We start from the raw sequence: 11,695 nt of genomic DNA, 5'->3' as shown, positions 1-11,695 counted from the left end.
TCTTAGCATTTAGGCTGCAGACCATATTTTAAGCTATTGCTCTAAAGTATGTAGCCCAATTTGGTGCTTCATTTTGAATCATGAAGGATTTTTTTTTTTAATTGAAGACATGCTTTACTTATCTTAATTTACCTGTAATGCACTAAGGGATAAAGCTGGCAATCTATTTAATGTAATAGAAAGTAATGTGGACTTAATATCAAATGGTAAAGAAGCACCACAGAAATTTTGTGGATATGATGCTGAAAGCTCAGCTTCTCTGTACACCGGTGCCAAATTGAATCTCGGAGACCGAGTTTTGGGTGAAGTAGAAAAGAATAGCTTTATTGCTTTGCTAGGTAAAGGGGGCCACAGCAGGCTCCTGCTCTCAAAAACTATGTGTCCCCACCCGGGAGGATTTGATGAGGAGTTTTATAGTAATAGTTCAAGGATGGAGTTGCTGACAAGATTAAGGTGCGTGCAAGGTCTCAGGTTGTCGGTCTCCTAATCTTGATGAGCCTCTCTGGTCCCTTTAATCTGGCCTCAGGCCGATTCTTGGCTGCTCCTCCCTTGTTAGCAAGTGTGGAATCTGCCCTTTGGCGCTCCAGGAAGGTCATGGAGGCTGGAGTCTTGCCTACGAGAAACGGGAGACAAAAAGGCATCCGTGTCCAGGAGCCCCACAGGGTTCTGTTCGGTTTCAGATATAATGAAGAAAAAAACTCTTGAAATAGTTTATTTTAAATTCTCTTAACTACAAGTCAGTAGGCTTATATGTTCACTTCTTGGTTTAAATTCTTCATTAGGGTTGGAGTTGGTCACAGTTGATGGCAGTGCCTCAATGCTTATTTCAGAGTTCCTGAAAGATCATTCCCTGCAAAAAAAATTTACTGACAGGCTATAAACACAAAAAGGCAGTCTTTGGAGGTTAAAGATAGTTATGAGGAAGAGAAGAAATAAAGAATAAAAAATTGCAGCTTAAAAGTTTGTTTAGTCACGTATATTAAAAAGGTTCTTTATCAACTCTCCTAAGTAGTTTCTGAAGCCTTATGATTCAGTCAAAAGAACATATAATTCTTTGCTTTTAGCAAAGGTAGAATTACTTTTGGAAACTTTCCTGAAGAGTGTTTTTTTTTTAAAGAACTACTCACATGTCTTCCCTTTTACATTTACTTCAGGAAGCGAGCGGTGGATGAGCAGAAAAGCGATCAAGAGTTGGAGGAATCTCAGTGTAACCTTGTTATGCATGAGGTGGTGGAGGCGAGTCTCCACTGCACTTCCTGCTCTCAAAAGTTATCATCTGTCTAGTTATTTCCCTGTCTAGTCATCCTATAACAGATCCTTTCTTGCCAGGTCATTAAGATCCCCTGCAAGCCTCCGTGACAAGCTCTGCCTCTCAGGAACTCAAGATTAATACTTTAGGGAGAGTTTGGGAATTCCTTGTAATCAAATTGATCTATGAGAGGTTTTCTTTATCTGCTGGTGTCAGGAATGCAGGGTAGGCGTAGAGTCAGTCAGGCTAACATAAACATGTGCCTGTATACACATTTTAAATCCATTACATCCACCAGCTTTTCTCTCTTCTATCTTATTTACCTAAGTCGTTAACTATCTCTCTATGAGATTAGTTTGTGTTAAAGAAAAATAAAATTCAACTCCACGTGAGACTAGGGCTGATACTGTGGTTCGGAGTAATATTTCAATTTGATTTGGATAAAGTTGGTGTTACCCCAAGGTGATTTTCCTATCAAATCTCTAGAAATCTTCCTAACTGACTGCAGTTGTGTTTAAATCAAGTACTTTCCTTTTCCACACATCGCCTTTATTAGTGGAGAGAGCCATGAATGGGGAGACGTGATCTTTGAGGAAGCCACTTCATCTTTCTGGGCTTTGGTTACTCTATCTTAAGGTAAAAGTTTGGATTAGATGATTGCTAAGGTGATCCCACCCAGCTGTCTGGGCTTCATAAATCACCATTTCAGATGCTCTGTAAGTGTTGCAGGAAGGGGGACCCCTTCCAGGGTCTGAGAGTGGGCTCTTGTCTAGCACTCGGAAATGAATTGTCCAAGGAGACACACGTGCTGACAAAGCAAGAGACTTTACTGGAAAGGGGTGCCCGGGCAGAGAGCAGCAGGGTAAGGGAACCTGGGAGAATTGCTCTGCCAAGTGGCTCACAATCTCGGGTTTTATGAGAATGGGGTTAGTTTCCGGGTTGTCTCTGGCCAATCATTCTGACTCAGGGTTCTTCCTGGTGATCCATCACTCAGGCAAGATGGATCCTAGCGAGAAGGATTCTGGGAGGTTGGTAGGACATATGGACTGGCGTCTCCTCTCTCCTTTTGACCTTTCCCAAATTCTTCCGGTTGGTGGTAGCCTGTTAGTTCCGCGTTCCCTACCAGGAGCTCCTGTTGTAAGATAATTCGTGCAAGTGGTTACTATGGTGCCTGGCCAGGGCGGGTGGCTTCAGTCAGTGTTTCCCCTAACATAAGCACCACACTTATGTTCATTATTAGGGTTTTCAATATGATGTATATGCTGGTCATGCCCTTAAGCCCATATATCAGTCACAATATGTTAAAATAAATAAGATGATCTCTGAGACATATTTGTTTGGTAAAGGTCAGATGGTTTACTAACTGTACAAGAGTTCCTCAGGATTCTCTGCCTTCTACTTAACACTGATGCTGATAATTATGATGAAAAATCAGGGAGCAGGATGGCTATCAAGGGGAGGATTGTTCCAAGTTAAATGACACTGTTACATTAAAATCATGATTTTTATGATCATCACCACCATGTACTAAGTGCCTATTTGCTTTTTGTCCTGCTTAAAAGAAGATTGGTAGGTAGAGGCCAGAATCCAGGTGACTTGGCTAGCATCTTGGTGGCTTCTGTGCTAAGTTGTGAGAGGTTTGGTTCAGTGAAGGGAGAAAGAAGCATGAGATGTCAACCAAAACACAAAAGGCATTGGAGAAGCGCTAAGGAGGACGAGGAAGATTTTAAAAAGTAGGGCACCTAAAGAGAACAGACTTATTCTGTGCACTGTGAAAAACTTTATCTTGATGATGAGACAGGAAATAGCACAACTTATAAACTGTCACAGGTAATCATTACTAGTTTGGGGCTGTTCCCACCAATGAGTTAAGAGCAAATATTCAAATAGAAGGTAATTATTCCAATAGGACTTTCAGATGTTCTATTAAGTAAATTGGAGGAAGCACATGGGACCCAATAGACCTGTAAGGAGGGTACAGTTATTCTACACTAATAATAATAGACAGGAGCCTATTGTGGGAAGGGTCCAGGGGTAGAAGGTAAATTTGTCACCTTTTGGAGATGGATTAACTCCTTTAGGCCCCTAGGGTGCCATTCAGTACATACATTTTTGCTCTAATTAACACCCTTGGGTCCAAGTATTAATGCAGACCAAGAGGGAAATGGTTTGCTCCCCAGGCATCAGGAACATAAGGCCCATTATTAGTGTTTATAATAAAATATTATACTTACCCCACATTTTTGATCAAAGCCTTGTTTTTCCTTTTCTTTCCAAAACACTCTCATTAATCCTAGCACCATCCCTGGGATTAAGTGGCTGAAACCCTGTATCATTATCTCCATTTTGAGAGGAAGGAACTAGCCCAGGCAGGCAGCAACTTGCTCAGGCCCCGGTGAGTCAGATATAGAAAAGGGACAAAAAAAATCAGAATTCCTGGCTTTCCTTCTTGGGCTAAAAATATCTTAGCTGATGAAAAGATGTCAGGAAGTGACTCCAGAATTCAGCAAATGCTTTTATTTCTCCCACTCATCTCCTCCTTACCCATAGTACTTTCATTTGATAGAGTTGCCATGGGGAGTTTCTCCTTTCCTCAAGATGATTGAAGAGGGCCATTGGTCCACTGTGCATCAGCATTTTTGTTTTTTTAAAGTATTGCAAGTGTAGTCCTCTTGTGCCATTTAAAAATTCAAAGAAGTGACCTGACAATACATTCTACAGGAAAATCCACTTGTGAAATAGCATTAAAAAGAAATCTATCGTCTAAGTATTTAACAAGACAAGGGTCCATTTCAGCAATGGGAACAATTAAGTATCATGAAGGTCATAGAACATCTAGGCATGTGAGTGCTCAAGACCTGGAACTCCCACAGAGTAGGTAAATGATGTCTAACACATGTCATTTTGTGCCTTATTCTCCCTATGGATCTTTGAATTTTCCTCTCCACTTTCTGAACAAAGTCTTCATTTCCTCAAATTATGGGATTCGTCTGAGAGCTGATTTGTAGTAACAATGTTGTGTTAGTTTCAGTTTTTTTTTAGATTCTTTTCCCATATAGCCCACTACAGAGTATTTAGTAGGGTTCCCTGTGCTATACAGTTAGGTTCTTATTAGTTATCTGTTTTATATGTAGTAGTGTGTATATGTCAATCTCAGTCTCCCAATTTATCCCTCCCCTTCCCTCATCCCCTGATAACCATAAGTTTGTTTTCTACATCTGTGATACTACAGTAAATCTTAACTTTGCCTGTCTGTTAGAATCATCCAAAGATGATTCTTAAAAATCCCAATGTCCAGGCTGCACCCCAAACAATTCAACAGAATTTCTGGGTGTGGGACCAGGCTTTACTCTGAAAGCTCCTCAGGTGTTCCTATATGCAGTTAAAATTGGGACTCACTCTAGCTTTGGCCCTACACTTTGGCAAATGTCAGGATTACAGGGAACCTGGTGGTTCTAGGGCCTCACGCTCAGAGATTCTGTATTCAGTGGGTCTAGGTTAAGGCCTGTGGATTTTCATTTTTAACAAGAGCCCGCTATATCCTCTTCGCCTTGGGGAGGCTGACTGAGTAGCCTTAGGACCGCACATTGGGAAACAGTGGTGTTGACTGGTAATCCATTTAGAGTGATCCCATTTTAAATTCATAAGGTTCTAACCCAGAGTAAAAACCTCATCAATATACATTATTTGGTCTCTTCCAAGATGCCATATAAGGAACTAGAGCTTGCTTTCAGATGTGTGGTAAAATTTTAAATTAGCACCCCAGTTTTGGGTTAGCTTTTTGTGAATCACTGTGAAGCTGCCTTAATTCACCAGACAAGAGGCAAGGGGCTGCCTCTGACTTGTGGAGATGGGCCTGGGAAGGTTTCCAGAGACTGTGTCTGTTGGCATGGGTGGATTTGCCCCTTGGGGTTCAGCCCATTGTTTTAGTCAATTTTATTAAACTTTAAAAATAAGCTTTTACCATAATTATCTTTTAGGTTTTCAACCATCTACTGAGATCTCTATAGGTTTACCAAGCATTCATTAAATGAAATCTTTTCTGATGAGTCTCATGTGATGCTGTTACATTTAATGTTGGATTTCCTGTTTGCTTTGTAATAAAATACAACTAAAATTTGCACTAGTTGAATTTTTCTCAAGTCTCCTTTCAGCTTCTTGGGTTTGCCATTCCTTGGAGACACACCATGCATTTCCCTTCTTATGAAATCTGAGCTGTGAGCATACTCTGTGTTTAACCCCTGCAGCCAACTCCAGTATAAATTATTCTTGGGAAAGGCCAACGGGGAATGACATTTTGTAAATCTTTGTTTCATTTTATTGAGTTTCAAGCCAAGTATACTAAGCAAGTATCAAAAAAAAAAAAAAAAGAAAAAGAAAAAGAAAAAGAAAAGAAAAACAAAACCATATTGTTAGAGTCCTTAGGTTTTTAGGGCAAAATGAGTATGTTTACTAAATAGCACCAAATATACAGGAATGGAAATTGGCTTTTAAAAGAGTTAGGGTGTTCACTAATTAAAATGGCAATGTAATGATATCCTGGGCCCTTTTGAAGCAGTCAACCTTATAATTTATGGCCGGTGGGACTAAAATTTTATAATCTGAAAATGATAAGGCAGATTGAGAATAGCTATTTCAGCCCTTTATCCTGGATTCTGAGAAGTGGACTTTAAACACTGGTGACTTAAGCAGCTGTTCTCATCTCTACCATTCATAGTATGAGAATCGTGAACATTATTCTTGTCCTGAGCATTACTCTCAGTGCCTGGGCAGAGATGTCCTGGTAAGAACCAGCTTCTGGCCCAGGGGTAATGTGTAACTCTGGAATAGACATCTTCCTGATGACCCACGGGCCCAAGACCAAGGAAAAGAGGTCCCACTGGACTGAGATGGGGCTTAGCCACTACAAGAAAAACCCAACTTTGCCCAGAATGTATCACATTACCGAGTAGTTGTACAGTGAAGGGACTCGGATAGAGGTAGACTTATCTTCTAAGGCATCCATTCATTCAACAAATATTTTAGATCCCCTACTGTATGCCAGCTCTTGTTTGGGTATTGGGGATATAGCAGTGAACAGAAGTCCTTATCCTTGTGGAGACTGCATTCTAGTGGGAAGAGGTGACAAAAAGTAAAATAAAATAGTGAACTATATAGTATGTAAGATAGTGATAAGTGCAATAGAGAAAAATAAAGCAGCAAAGGAGAAGAGGAAGGATGCAGGGAGGTAGGTGTTGCTGTAATTTAAAAAATAGAAATCAAGGAAGTTCTCACTGAGAAAGTAAGATTTAAGTAAGGTCCTGAGAGAGGAGAGAGTTATGTGGATATATGGAAAGAGCAGTCCAGGCAGAGAAAAGTATGTGTAAATGTCCTGAGGTAGAGAGTACCTAGCCTGTCAGAGGCAAGGGATCTGGATCTTTAAGGTTAGGTGGAATATACTTGGTTGGGGTTAACCAAGTGGACCTAATTATCCACTAATTAAAAATGCTTATTTACTAGGCTTGGAAATAGAGGCCCCTCTTAACTCCCGACTTCTCCTCATCTTCCTCTGCTCCTCCTCCTCCTCCACTCTTTTTTCCTCGTCTCCCAGACTTGTTCGTGGACCTATCCTCTGTTTAAAGTTTTCTTCTTATAGATATCCCATCAAGGAGACTAGAGAATCAGAATTAAATGACCATGAACTTGTCCCCTAAAGTAAATTCCACAAGATGGCCCTGACACCTTATATCCTTATATGAAGACACTTCTAGCCACATGAAAGCCACATGCAAAAGATAACTGCATTTCCTAACCCATCATTATATGAAAATTACAAATACCAATTTACAAGAGAAGACTAGCCTGTATTTTGGTCTGTTGAGAAAGGGATTGAGCTGGTTTGGATATCTCTAGGAGGTTACACGATGGTGTGGGAAACAATACACAGGCCCTGGCATCAGACAGATGTGGAGTTTAAACTCTAGTAGTGAAATTGCCAGAACTGTGTTTTTTTTTTTATCATCATTACAAGTTTTTGTGAGTTAAATATGTGGCAAACACCTCATTCATAATTGGAGGCCAATAAAATGTAGGAGTACCTTTATAAACAGTGAAAGAAGGAAAACAGTGAAAGAGCATATTTGTAGGGTGAAGCCAAGAAGCCAGTAGAGATTAAAAAGGTGAAAGGTCCTGCCCTTTCACTTTTGCACATTCCTGCAGGGAAGGCTGTATATAGGACACTGTTGTCATCACTTCCCTATAAAGCTGCCTCTGTGCCTCCTGGCTGCTGAGGCAGTCATGAGTAGATGTGGGGTGGAGTGACAGGGGCCACTGGGATCCTGGCAGCCCATGTTTATCAATGATTACCTTCTGGGTGTGGACTCAGTTGCTGATAACAACCGTAGGTTTAACTAATGTGATTTATGGCCTGTGAACGTGATCTGTCATGAGAAAGAATTAGTGCAAGTCAACTTTGATGAAGAGGTGACTTTCAGTTTGGCCCCTTTGAACCTTGATGACTGTGAAAAGGCGTCGCCAGATCTCTTACAAGGAAATGAAAGAATGAATAGAAGGCACATGTGTAATATCTGGCACAAAGGAGACTTTCAATCAATTGCTGTTGTCTACTGTGACAATCTCAATAAACATAGCATCTACTTATATTTAAATATTATTGGGTTTATTTTAAATGTGGTATAATATTAATACATTTAAGAGTCAAGTAGGATTCTGTGAGAGTAAAATTATTACAGCTGTAAATAGCAAAACAGAAAGTGATAATTCATCTCGATAGTTTTAGGTCTAGGAGAAAAAAATGTGTACGAAAACCAAAACACACAGATGAAGTTTTGCCTAGATGAAAGAACAATACAAAAAGCATCAAAAGCAACTCAGCACTTCTTTGATTCTACTCTCTCAAAATAAAAATGTAACTCTTTAATTTATCTTCTGGCGTCTTTTTTTTAAAAAAATTGAAACTGGTTTCAACTGTAATTGATCATCATTCATGTGAAATGAAATGCTGCTGCCTCTTATAATAATTGAAATGATTCCATAATCATATACATGCAGGAATGGAAATGAAATCCAGAAAGAGAAATGCAGCTTACTGTACTTGAGAACTGCATGTCACTGGAAATCTGGTCAGGACATGCTGACATCCTTCTCCTTGGTCAAGAAGATCATGCTACTTACCGGAAAAAAGACAACAGAAATTTGAGAAAATGATCCAAGCTTTTCCTTCTATGCTCTAAAATTCACGCACCTGTATACAAGAAACTTTTGTATTATTTTATTGCTTCTTACTCTGTGCAATAAATTTTCCACATTGAATGCACTCAACAATCCCATGAGAAAAGCATCACTATCCCCATTTGTAGATGAGAAAAGAGTTCATAATATATACCTTGCACCAGATAGCACAATGCATAGCACAAGAGATGAGATTTGAACATGAAGCTATTTCCAAGTGACTAAACAAATAAGTGTTCTTTCTACTTCCCCACTTTGTTCTATGTGCCTAAGATGTTTTCTCTTCTCTTCCTACTTGGTTTCTACCCACCAACCCTTCTTTTGCACTATACGCTCTGCCTTCCAATCTACACTAGCCTGCATCTGCCATCTACTACTCAGGTACCTCTTCTATAAAGATGTCTAGGGGTCAGGGCAATTGTTGACAAAATACACTGTCATGCAGTAAGTTCCTCTAGCGTAATATGGAGTGATTGTTTGACCAGTATTGTGGGCATTATCTGGTAACTTGTTAGATAGGCCTTCAAATTTAGGAACTAAACTTGGCAATAAAAGATGGTTGCACCCGTTCACAGCTAAACATCTCAGTTTCATGGGAAACACTGATGGGACCCTGTAAAATGAAAATCAGAAGTCTTAAGGAGTTGCACTGGGTCTTAGCCCTTTTCTATTTGCTCCCCTAAACATTCCTATCTCATATTCATGAATTTGATGTTTTTCAGTAGTTTGTTTTTTAAAGGGGACATATGTTTTTCATCATGATTCATTCAAACCACGGCAGGATTCTCTTTAGAACTTAGAACTTCTTTCAGAGTAGATTGTCCTGATGAACAGTTAGAGATTTATTTGTGTGCAATATGAATCTTTATGCTAATAGTAAAAATTTATTTTCTAGCCTGGACTGAATATCTTCAGAAGTGTTTTCATAGCTTAATGGTCATAGAAAGCTGTCCCCTACAAATCACTCATTGTGGGCTCCTTGCTGTCTAGTGCTCCAAGGAGGGAGAGCTGTTAACAGGAGCCATTTCTTCCTGCATAGAGTAGGGAGAAGGCTGGCTATGGATAGTCCCATAGTGTCCTTGAAAGATGGTGATTAACCGAGAAGTCACTTGAGCTGCAGATTGACTCTCATTTGTAGATGGTTGGAAGGAAGTTTCCACACCTCTGAGGGTTGGAATTCATCACGAATGCCTCTGGCTTTGTCTCAGCTCATGCGGACAATACAGAGACGTATGTGAGGAAAGCATACTCCCTTTCATTTCAAAGTTATTTATAAAGACTGAAAATCCACAACTTGAAAAGGCTCGAAAGTATGTATTCCCCTTTGAGAGAACATAAACATTTGACTTTTCTTTCTGGAAGAAATAAAAGATGAAAAAACCTTATTTCAGTCTTCACCATGGGTTTAATTACTTTGGAGCCTCCTCCTGTGCTTTTGGCCTATTTGGCAATCCACATTTATGAATCATCTAAAAGCAAGTGGGCAAGCAATTATGAATGATTTTGAAAAACAAAGATAGGACTGTGAAGCATTTGTTCTCCGTATATTTTGATTTCAATATGTGAAATTTCTTGGTTTGGAGCATTGTCATATGTAAAAATTACTTAGGAAGTATAAAATGTTTTGTTTTTAATGATTACATCTAATTCTCTGTGTTTCTCATATTCTATAATCATTCTGGGTGGAATACTAAACATGATGGAGAACTGTTTTATGCTCTGGAGGAACACAGTTTTTCTATCTCTTTTTGTGTTTTTCCTATCTACCCTATCAAAATGTAATCACAACTATAAAGCTGTGTGTAAAAAGTACACTGTTCTAAATGGTACACTAAGTGCATATCCTCAAATTTTAATGCACATTTAATTTAATCTATTCCAAAGAGTAGAAGTATTGACACAAGGAGCTTGTTCTCACCTTCCTTGAATGATAAAAGAAAAATTCATTTAGCAGATTAAAAAAAGACTCAGAAAACATGAAGATAAAAAATCAGCCTGGTGAATCAATGGATGAAGTAGGGTGAAACCACAAATATCTAAGCAATGTACGTAGATTTTTCTGCAAAAGCAAATATTTCTACTTGTTGAGTAAGCCTGCAAATCAGGTGTTCTGCTTTAGGCTTGGTTGCCTCTTTCTCTTTGATTTTGTAGTCCTCAGAGATCTAAGCTGTGCAACTGAGTTATCCTAAAACTCTCCACAACGGTTTTCTCTTTAATATATAACAAATATTAACTAACTATAAAAAACATCGAAGACATTCTGGATTAATATTCAATATGTATGGCAAGAGGAATTCAAGAAAGTGTTCTTATATATCCACATGTACACAGAATGGAAATGAGTGAAAGCCAGGGAACTAATTACTAGATTTTCATTGTTGTTGTTTTTTGGTGTGTACATGGAATTACATTTTATAGTGGATGTCGTTTCAGGCAGTCAAAAAATAATAATTTACTTCAAATGAGATTTAAAAATAGAAAAAATACATATTGTTGTGTGATGTCTTTGCTTAAAGAAAGTAATAAGAGCTGAAAAGCATGTATAATGTTAGCTGAAATGGTCAAGGACTGAGAGGGGCACTGCTGACATGGCACTTACGTGACCCTCCTTGCTGTCCTAGTGTGACAGTTGTACAAATATTGTAAATTGATGTACAATACATCATAAAAAGCTTGTCATTCGATGACTGACAGGAACAGACTCCTGGGTCAAATTAGCACTATTTCAGGAAGGGAGGCAATAGTTGGAAAACATGCAGAATTGGGAACTTTGGCAATATCAAAACTTTGGGAATATCTGGCACAAAAAATGAATGCTTTGTTGACAGGAGGAAAATCTTCTTAATGTGTGACTTTAAACTGCTTGCAGCAAGTAGGCAGAAACCTAATCATTTTAACCTGGATTATAGCATGGCATGTGTTGAGAAGACCAGAGGGGTTAGAATGAGAATAAGGCTTGTGTTCCTCTCTTCTCCATGCACAGGTACCTGAAGAATAATACAACTAACATGTTCATCGTTGGAAATACCTGTATCCCAAATCCCAACACACAACGCTTATTTTCTTTGTGATGGGGAGGTAAAGTAGGGATAGATTTAAGTTTTGATGGAGGCAAATTTACTGATATGTTTTTCTCTTATTGTTTGTGCTTTTTGTGTCATACTTAAGAAATCTTTGCCAAACTCAAGGTCACTAAGATCTTTCCTTACACTTTTT

General features: G+C 38.9%; 1 long non-coding RNA gene across 1 annotated transcript; it reads right to left on the bottom strand.

The window, feature by feature from the left end:
• Positions 1-2,055: 2,055 nt before the first annotated feature.
• On the bottom strand, positions 2,056-11,254 carry LOC309661621. The gene is made up of 2 exons (XR_014264106.1): positions 3,484-11,254; positions 2,056-2,381 (listed from the first exon to the last, which is right to left on the bottom strand). It is a non-coding gene; the product is annotated as an uncharacterized lncRNA (long non-coding RNA).
• Between the last annotated feature and the right edge of the window lie 441 nt (positions 11,255-11,695).

The sequence above is a fragment of the Balaenoptera physalus genome (assembly GCF_965194825.1).
Source record: "Balaenoptera physalus genome assembly, chromosome: 5".
Classification (NCBI taxonomy): domain Eukaryota; kingdom Metazoa; phylum Chordata; class Mammalia; order Artiodactyla; family Balaenopteridae; genus Balaenoptera; species Balaenoptera physalus.
The sequence above is the reverse complement of the archived record's forward strand: the minus strand, read 5'-3'. Positions and strand labels throughout refer to the sequence as shown.